General features: G+C 49.3%; 1 protein-coding gene across 3 annotated transcripts in view; it reads left to right on the top strand.

Moving 5' to 3' along the window:
- LOC137427038 (inositol polyphosphate 5-phosphatase OCRL) overlaps positions 1-10000 on the top strand; it is a 112863-nt gene that overhangs the window by 78468 nt on the left and 24395 nt on the right. The window lies entirely within an intron of this gene.

Genomic DNA, 10000 nt, shown 5'->3' with positions numbered 1-10000 from the left:
TAACCAGGTTTGCACACACTGCAGCAGGGATTTTGGCCCACTCCTCCATACAGATCTTCACCAGATCCTTCAGGTTTCGGGGCTGTCGCTGCGCAACACAGACTTTCAGCTCCCTCCAAAGATTTTCTATTGGGTTCAGGTCTGGAGACTGGCTAGGCCACTCCAGGACCTTGAGATGCTTCGTACGGAGCCACTCCTTAGTTGCCCTGGCTGTGTGTTTCGGGTCGTTGTCATGCTGGAAGACCCAGCCACGCCCCATCTTCAATGCTCTTATTGAGGGAAGGAGATTGTTGGCCAAGATCTCGCGATACATGGCCCCATCCATCCTCCCCTCAATACGGTGCAGTCGTCCTGTCCCCTTTGCAGAAAAGCATCCCCAAAGAATGATGTTTCCACCTCCATGCTTCACGGTTGGGATGGTGTTCTTGGGGTTGAACTCATCCTTCTTCTTCCTCCAAACACGGCGAGTGGAGTTTAAACCAAAAAGCTCTATTTTGGTCTCATCAGACCACATGACCTTCTCCCATTCCTCCTCTGGATCATCCAGATGGTCATTGGCAAACTTCAGACGGGCCTGGACATGCGCTGGCTTGAGCAGAGGGACCTTGCGTGCGCTGCAGGATTTTAATCCATGACGGCGTAGTGTGTTACTTATGGTTTTCTTTGATACTGTGGTCCCAGCTCTCTTCAGGTCATTGACCAGGTCCTGCCGTGTAGTTCTGGGCTGATCCCTCACCTTTCTCATGATCATTGAGGCTCCACGAGGTGAGATCTTGCATGGAGCCCCAGACCGAGGGAGATTGACTGTCATCTTGAACTTCTTCCATTTTCTAATAATTGCGCCAACAGTTGTTGCCTTCTCACCAAGCTGCTTGCCTATTGTCCTGTAGCCCATCCCAGCCTTGTGCAAGTCTACAAATTTGTCCCTGATGTCCTTAGACAGCTCTCTGGTCTTGCCCATTGTGGAGAGGTTGGAGTCTGATTGAGTGTGGACAGGTCTGGAGACGGCTTTGCGGTCGGTCTTTGTGGTCGGAGACGGTCTGGAGACGTCTTTTATGCAGATAACGAGTTCAAACAGGTGCAGTTAATACAGGTAATGAGTGGAGAATGGGAGGGCTTCTTAAAGAAAAAACTAACAGGTCTGTGAGAGCCGGAATTCTTACTGGTTGGTAGGTGATCAAATACTTATTTCATGCAATAAAATGCAAATTAATTACTTAAAAATCATACAATGTGATTTTCAGGATTTTTGTTTTAGATTCCGTCTTCCACAGTTGAAGTGTACCTATGATAAAAATTACAGACCTTTACGTGCTTTGTAAGTGGGAAAACCTGCAAAATCGGCAGTGTATCAAATACTTGTTCTCCCCACTGTATGTATATGTGTATATATGTATATGTGTATATATGTATATGTATATGTATATGTATAGATATATGTATATGTATAGATATATGTATATGTATATATATATATATATATATGTATATATATATATATATATTGTAACGAATTTGAGAAAGTGTAAAGAATGTGAGAATTATGGTTTTGTTGTGTGTAACTGTCACCCTCCGTAATGTAAAGAAAGGTCGAAGCTCGTCGTCTTAGTTAATTCCATAAACCTACACACAGGGCACCATATATCCTTTTAAATAGTTAGTCCCTTATTCTATGTAGTTTAAGGATGTGTTTCCCAATAGTTTGACTCTTCATTGCACCGAATTAAATAAGAGTAGGTCCCTCCAAAGCCCTATGGCATCTTCCAAGTGCCAGGTTTGCCAGGTTTGCTGCAATTGACTCCTTTAGCCACTTTGCTGCTGCATTTTCATCTCCCGTCCACTTTGCTGCAATTGACTCCATTACGCACGAGGTAACCACGAAGAAGAAAGGCGTGTCTCCACCTCGTCATAGAGGGGAGGAGTGAGTCGGCCCCGCTCATCCAACCCAGAACGAGGGGTTTGGCTTGATAGGGCGGAGAGAGAACGATCGGGGAGGTTCGCAAAGGTTGAAGGGCGGGGCCTATATAACCCGCAGCGGGACGCTCCCCACGCCAGATGAGTTCTGAGTCCAAGAGATGCGCTGGAAATTGAGCAGGTGTGACCAAGCCGCCGTGATACGTGCCGCGCTGCAGGAAATACGGACCGAGGCAACGCAAGGAACGCGCGACGCAGCAGTGCGGACAAAGGAACTTCGCCCGCGCAGTTTGGGACCGCGGGAGTTCGCACGACCGCGGCTCGGCTTCTTGACGGCGGTGCCTTCTGGCCCGACCGTGCCCAGTCCCTGCTGAACCTTCCTTGCCTCTCAAAGCCATCCATCTCCAAGCCATTCATTCCTGCCTGCATTCCCTGTGTAAGTGTGATCGTTCGTCTGTCTTTCACGTTGTCCTGGGGTATTAATTAAGCTTGTATAGGTAAGCTAATGATTTCACTGTGTCTCCTGCTCCTTCCATTTCCCTGTATATAACCTTGACTGCCCTTTTTGCTTTGGCTTGTGTAAATAATTAATAAATCCTGTTATTCCTCCGTACTTCTTCTTCTTCTTCATTCTCGTTCGGTCGCTTTAGTGGTTTCAATATTGAGTGTACGTGGCGCGATTCGGCCAACGTTCAGGATCGGGTTTAGTGAAGGATAATGACTCGAACTTCGGGTTGCTAAAAACCGCTCGGCAACTAGACTATCCAAACCGGGGTTCGAGCGGTACTTGTCTCCCTAGTCTGCGGAGGGACGGATAAAGGTATTCGGGATAAACCCTGGACCCATAACCCTGATCCGTTCCATCCCGTGGGATAGCGTTACAAGTGCCAGGAGCAGAGACGGTCAGCTTAACAAGACAAGGGACTAACCACCCCTTGCTAAGAGGGAAGAGCCGTACTCCGTATCCGTAACAATATATATATATATATATATATATATATATATATATATTGTTAGGAAACGGGGACGGCGCTCCCCTTAGCAAGGGCGGGGTTAACCCCCCTTCTATTTGCACTGGCCGTCTCCGATCCTGAAGCTACCCCGCTCCCCCGTGGGGTTGGATTGGCCGAAGTGATTGGTCAAGGGATTCCCGTACACTTCCGCCAATCCCTCGACAAGGCAGGTGGGTAACTCCGCTCAAAACCACGGACAAGATGGTATTTGCCGAGCGGGTTAGCAGTCCGAAGTTCGAGCCATTAACAGAGAACTAACCCGATTATAAAGCGTTGGCCGAAATCGCACCACAGGAACTCAATTGGGAAATCTCTAAAGCGATCGGATGAGAAAGAAGAAATCAAAGAATGGAGGAACAGATATTTATTATTATTTACACAAACCCAAAGAAGAAAAGAGATAAAAGTAATTTACAGGGAAAATGAAAAAGCAGATACACAGGGCAATTCTTACTTATACAGCTTAACTTATACCCAGGACAGAACAAACAAGACAAACTCACGTACACAAATGGATAGTATGGGAGGGGTGAATGGCTGGAAGGATGAGAAGGTGGGACCACAGGGCTGGAAGGATGCGGTTCAGGTCCGTGCAAACGGCAAGGCTGGAGGTGAGCGGCGGCCGACTCTCCGTACTCTGGTTCACACGGCGGCGTTGCTACGCGGCAGCGCGTCAAAGCTGCGCGCGGCAGGAGCTTGTTTGAAACAGCAGGTCTCTCCTTCTCGCCGCACCTCCTTGATGGTTCCGGAATCGGAAAAATGCCACAAGATGCCACAAATGAAAAATGCGCCTCCCTTCACAGAACTTCTCAGTGCGTCCTCCCTCACTCATCTCCTAAGCAGTCCCTCATCCACCCTTTTTATGGCCCTCCCCGAGATCAAGCCACGGGCTTACAAGGGCATGCCTACCGGGTTGCTCTCCGCAGTGCCGATTGGTGGGCACGGGCTCTCCATGGCTCCACCCACGATGACGAGGGGCGGGCAACGCCCTTCTTCTCCGAGCTGACCACGTGCTTAATGGAGGGCGAATGCAGGTGGTAATGGAGGTAATGCAGTTGGTAATGGGGGACCTACCTTATTTGATTTTGGTGCAACGTAAGATCGACTATTGGACACACAGCCTTATCTGAAACACAGACTAATGAAATAACTATGGAGAGGTTCTATGATTGGCTACGTGCTTGTACATGGACTAGCTAAGGTGCACTTATTTCAATTAACAGCCAATTAAGGGGAAATGTACACAGGAAATTTACTTCTAAATTTACAAAGTGAAGGTTCTAAAAACCGTAACACAGCACCCTCATTCCTCACGGTAAGACTCGGGCCGACAAAACTTTAACTTCGTGTGACACTCAGGTGTAATTCCCTCTACAATTAATCTGACCCTGAGTGTGACAGTTTTAAAACACAAATAAATATGTCCCGCTATTATGTTGCACCCTACCTAACAGATTCATGCCCACAGGATAACCGAATTGCGGAATTAATTTTCAAACTATACATGAATGGTGGGGAGCATTATTTACAGGTGACATTATTTCATTATTTACAAAACTGCAACCCCCAGGACCTGTTATTTCTTTTTGAGGGAAACAAAAAGAGAAAAACCTGTGGGAGGGAGGAGACAGCCTGCACTGCATCGACGCACCAGCACCAATAATCGCCAAAGCACCAATAAAGAGCAGTCAGCACCATCCAGTGCACAGTCATCACAGTTCCATTAAAAAAAACAACTGGTGGTCTCGCTCTTCTGCTCTGCTCCCTCTGCTGGCCTATGTCGTTCTTGATGTTCTCGTTCTTGTGGCTTGCTGCCTATTCGTAATAATAAAAAGGCACACAACGCGTCCATCTTTTTATTTATGGCCAACAGGGGCCGACTATGGGTGGTTCACCTGTAGGCTTGGTGCCACCTCACCGAGGTCCGCAAGCAAGACTTCCCCAGCAGCAGGGCCAGGCCCCAACCCGTGGGGTCCATGAGTGGTGCTCGGCCACAGACATGTGGTCCATATGGTGGTGCATCGATGCAGGCAGCTGTTGCGGGGATTCGGGCACACAATTGCAGGCTCCCGCACGCTCCCCCTCAGTGCCCAGAGAGCACGGCCCATGGGTGGGGAAGGAAGACAAAGCCGCAGAGTTAGCGAGGGCAAGGGCGCAAGGGTACACATCAATCAAGGTAATGCAGGGCGAGGTGCACATGGGAGCGATCTGAGAAAGTTCGTCCCTAACGTTCGCCCCCCCCCCCCCCCCCGTTACCTACACTACCCTTGCCCCTTACCCCGTATTTACACAACAATTCGCAAATTAGTCACTAGCGTCACGTCTTCCCCATATCTCCTAATACCAAATTCGTCCCAATCCCAATGTCTAACCAAATTTGCCATCACCAATTCATCATCAATCCTCATAAGGAGGGAGAGATGGAACATCAAGCACAATGTCTTACCCACGTCATGATGCGTCTTACATCCTCAAAACATTTGCACAAAAAAATAATCAAAACATGGCATGGTGTGGAGTTCTGTCACCTCAGGTGAGTGGATGTACGTAGTGTGTTCAAAAAGTATCCGACCTTTATTTTTCGTGCGTAAAAAAAAAAGAAGCTAGGGAGGCGTTGATTGGTGCACGTATGTAGGTGATCCTAATTCACACGCGTGAATTTTTTCACACCTGCAGAAGCTGTCATTCGACGGCAGACCGCCGATGAGTGAGGAAATGTAAGTGAGCGCCGTCGGATTTTCGTTTTTGACAAAATGACGGAAAAACTTGAACAACGCTACTGCATCAAATTTTGTGTTTCATCAAACTTGCATCAAAACTGCAACTTGGTTTCTGGGTCGTACCCATACACCCAGGACTCATCGCCAGTGATCACTGTGTTGAGGAAGCTGGGATCGCTGTTCACAGTCTCCAGCATGTCCTGTGCGATCTCCAAACGGAGTTGCTTCTCCTCAATCGTTAGCAGCTTTGGTACGAACTTCGCTGAGATTCTCCTGAAGCCCAAATCCTCCTTCATAATGGAATGAACAGTGTTGAATCTTGCGGATCATTTCCACTTGGGAATCGCCAAGCTTTACACAAAATTTGATGCAGTAGCGTTGTTCAAGTTTTTCCGTCATTTTGTCAAAAACGAAAATCCGACGGCGCTCACTTACATTTCCTCACTCATCGGCGGTCTGCCGTCGAATGACAGCTTCTGCAGGTGTGAAAAAATCCACGTGTGTGCATTAGGATCGCCTACATACGTGCACCAATCAACGCCTCCCTAGCTTCTTTTTTTTTACGCACGAAAAATAAAGGTCGGATACTTTTTGAACACAGTAGTAGATGGTGCGAGGAGATTTCAATTCTAACTACTTCCTAAATGACATTAACACACTTTACACTACCTGGCGTCTTTCCCTGCAAAACCATTGGCCATCTTACACTCTATGCGGTTTTAAGAACCAAACTCCCATTGACCAAACTGTGGTGCTCATCAATATGGGGTCTCACTCCCCCGGTTCAACTCCCTGTGCCTTTGCACAATTTCAGGACTGGGTCGTGTGGCTCCCCTAACAGGTCTACTTACCTGTGCGCCTCCGCCACTGAAGTTGCCACCCGAGCTTACCTTGCTCCTCACCCTACCTATCTGCCTGGGGAAGGCCCTCCCTGGCGCTTACCCCCTCGGTGCCCCCTCTGGCACTGGGCTACCCTGGTCTTTCCTCTGGATCCTCGGGCCCCATTGAACTCTACCGGCTCCCAGAGCCAACCTGCGGCCTCACCTGGCCGACATCCTAACAGTGGCGGAGCGCTCAACCAACCATCCCTCTAACAGGCCACACGCCCAGCCATTTCCACGTCACTAATGCACCTATCCAAACACCATTCTTCCACACGCACCACAGATGCCAATATCCAACCACAATTTACCTATTCCCTCTACCTAACTCTTAAACTACCCTCCCTGGGTATTTGTGATAGGGTTCCATCCTTCCCATACACTCCCCTCACACCAACCACTCCACTCCACATTTTCCACCATACTCACTCCACACCATCCATTCCATACTCCATGTATTCCATACCAGCTATTCCACACAACCATTCTCACCTGGATTTGCACACCTGTGCCCACACATACCTGGTGGCACTTGCACCCTCCTTCCTCCCAGGCTTCTTCATTCAATACAATAAAACACACAATCACAATTATTCACTCATACACTGCTCCATACACTTTCATGCTCGATACAACTCACAACGACAATTATTCACTCATACACTGCTGCATCACTTTCACGCTCAATACAACCCACAATCGCACTTTTCACCATACACTTCCAACTCTCCAAACCATTGCCTCAGGCACCCAAATTCTCCCACGCTCATACACACATCTTTCCTGAGCAATGCCCCTCAATTCCTCATTTGCTCAACATGCTCACCCGCAAAAACTTCCATTCCAATTCCTCATCCAATAAACCACAAACACACTGCATCATCTGATCTACCTGGTTTCCTTCTAACTTGGTGCTTCTTCCCTTTAAACTAAGCACATACCACGTCATTAACAACCATTCTAACCTCTCTACGTCCCCGACTACCTGTACAATGTCGCTACTTACCTCTACTGTTACCTATTGTCATTTTTCTAGATCCCTATACAATTATCCAAACCCTCCCTCGGCGGGCTTACACTGCCAAAAACCCCATAGCTAATGCTCATGTGCCCGGGTGGATGGGAGGGGTGGCAGAGTTGCCATCCCACCACATCGGGCATCTCTCACTATCAATTTTGCCCATCCAATTTTCTGCCAATCAAATTTGCCAATCACTGCCAATCAAATTTTCTCATCAATTTTGCCAATCAAATTTCACTACCCTTACCATCGTCCATTATTCTGAGCCTCGGTGCGTCTTTAGATTCTCAAAGCCCGGCTTCGCAAAGCCGAGCAATGAACGCGGGTGGTTCGTTTCCTGCAGTTGGATCCGTCCGGCACTCGGTTCAGGGAAGGTTTACTCGGGCCGAGATTCCAAGGTCCACCTCGGCGCGGAGCCGTCCGGTCTCCCACCCGGTGCCCCAACCTCGCCCGGCCGGAACGCCGCAACCACAAGGGGGCGCCGTGCCGACCCTTCTTACCTTCCCTCGCACCGGGCCGCCTGCTCCGTTTAGCGGAGCGCGGACGCAACCGTGCAGGGCGAGGTCCGGCCCGGATCGTGCGCGGCGCTCCGAACAGGAGCCACGTTGCACCGATCCCCGCCGGTTCTCGCAGCACACAAAGCCCGGCACGGACCGAGGGCTCGCGTCGGTTAACCGTCGGTCTAACCGCTGCTCCGTTTAACGTCGATGCTTCACTTGCATGCTCACACCACGTGTTCCGTTCCTTATTCACACATCCAGGTGTCTCCATACTCTTCGTTATTGTACTTCCTCTTACACACCACCCAGGTACACTCATTCCGCTCACAGACTTCGTTACACACTTGACCACCGCACACCCTGGCACACACTCGTCGTTCGCACACTTCATCAACACACCTCCTCGCGCCCACTCCTCGGTCACATCCTCTGTGACAACCATGGGTGTGCACTCTTCTGCACACCCGATCACGCGCTTCAATGTGCCCTCTCGCACCACCACCAACTTAGGTGTACATTCCCACACTCGCTCAATCATTCCAGGTGTGCATTCTTCCATTCCAGGTGTGCATTCCTTCTCACCTGCCACAACCAACTCGTACTCCGTGTCACTCTGACCACCACACTCTGTCGTGCGTTCACTCTCGCTCTCGACAGCACACTCACTCCTCGGCGCACACTCTTTCCTCACACACACCTCCGTACCTGTCGCACACCTTACCAGCAGCCTCTCACGAACGCCCGGGTCCAAACCAACACCCAAGCCCACTGAATCTCCCCTCACACCATATACCTTTCCGAGTATATCGCCACTCACCTCGGCACCTCGTCTGGGCTCCTCCTCTGCCACCTGCAAACTCTTTATTTGGTCAGTAAGCACATCATCATGATTTGAGCACAGACCTTGTACATAATCCATCACTTCCTCCTTTATCTCCCTCTTAGTTTCCCTCCGTCTCTTCTTAATTTCACTCACCCCCTCTTCCACTTAATCTAATTTTTGTCTCACCTCCTTTATTTCCCGGTGCGCCCCCTCAATTTCTTCCTCGAATGCCACCTTGGTCGTCTCTATGTGCGTTCTTACTTCCCGCTCTTTTGTCTCCATTGCCTGTCACCTCGTCCAACCTCTTTGTCAACCCCTCGTGTACAATCTGACATTCTCTCTTCGTCGCTATAACTTCTTTCTTTATTTCCTTATGGGTCGCTTTCAACCCCCCTATTACCGCAGTGTTCTTTTCCACTTGCTCCCCCAATTCATTTTGTCCCACCGTTAGCTGCTCTACTCCCCGCGTCAGGTCTTCTATTCCCCCCTGTAACCTAGCCGTACTATTCCTCACTGCTTTCTCCATGCGCTCCTCTCCTCGCGTACCCCCGCGACCTCTTTGCCCACATCACGCCTTATCTCCTCCCCCATCCCTCATCTGTTCCAAATCATTCCTCTGGGCATCCAATTTGGTTTCCAACCCGATTTTTACCTCCTCTATCTGGTTCCTCATCTGTTTAATTTCCCGGGCGGATTGCTCCCCTATTTCCCTCAATTTGCCTTCCATGGTGTTTTCTATCCCCCCTAACCAATTCTTCACCCCTTCCATTTGGTTCTCCTGGGTGGCCATTCTATTTTCCAACTCCGTTAACCCATCCTTCATTTCCCCAATTTGATTACCCACGTCCTTCAGTTGGCCCCCAATTTACCTTCTAGCCCTTCCAACCTGTTGTCTAACCCCTCAAATTTATTGTCTAACCCCTCAAATGTATTGTCTAAACTCTCAAATTTGGTTTCTAGCCCCCCGATTTGATTTCCCAACTCAGTTTTCAATCCCTTGAAGCTATCCCCTGTTTTTGCCACAAAGGCCATCATCTGGTTCACAAATAGGCCCCAGTTCATTGGCGCCTCGGGCGTGGCTGCTGCGGTCACGTGCGCTGCGCCATTTGGTGCTGCTGCAACCTCGTG

The sequence above is a fragment of the Myxine glutinosa genome, chromosome 5 (assembly GCF_964187855.1).
Source record: "Myxine glutinosa chromosome 5, kmMyxGlut1.1, whole genome shotgun sequence".
Lineage (NCBI taxonomy): Eukaryota > Metazoa > Chordata > Myxini > Myxiniformes > Myxinidae > Myxine > Myxine glutinosa.
This window is presented reverse-complemented; position numbering and strand designations above follow the sequence as displayed.